Below are 575 nucleotides of genomic sequence, written 5' to 3' on the forward strand. Positions count from 1 at the left end.
AACTCCTGCTGTAGACCAGGCTGACACTCATCCCTCATACCTGGCTTGATTTATATTTAAATTGATATAAAAAAAATCCACTCGTGTGCTTTTCTCTGTATCTGGGTAGTTGAGTCATTCTGATGAAATAAAAGTTAAACTGCTATTTAAAGAGCAAGCGAGAGGGAAAGAGGCCAGCATCAGCTGTAGGCAGCCCAGGACAGCCACCAGAAAAACCTGTTACTCAAGTGGAAGCATCTGTTGGCACAGTCAGCGGCACCCCAGATGTGAGCCAGCAGGTTAGGACACTTGTCCTCACCCGACTTATAACCTTAAGTGGGTAGCTTTCAAACCGGTCTGGCCAGATAGGAAACTGCTTGGTTGGCGGACAGGTGGAGACACAGCAGCTTCCAATGGTTAGACACAGACAGGCAGCGGTCAGTCTTACTGTGAGTCTCTTTTAACTGTTTTTTGGGGGACTGAACCCAGGGTTTTATGTTCTACCACTCAACTAAATTCTCAGGCCCTGAAAAGAGCCTTGGCTTTTTCATTCTCTATTTTTATTTTATGTTGAAATAGAGTCTAAAAAAAAAAAA

The sequence above is a fragment of the Microtus ochrogaster genome, linkage group LG8 (genome assembly GCF_000317375.1).
Source record: "Microtus ochrogaster isolate Prairie Vole_2 linkage group LG8, MicOch1.0, whole genome shotgun sequence".
Classification (NCBI taxonomy): domain Eukaryota; kingdom Metazoa; phylum Chordata; class Mammalia; order Rodentia; family Cricetidae; genus Microtus; species Microtus ochrogaster.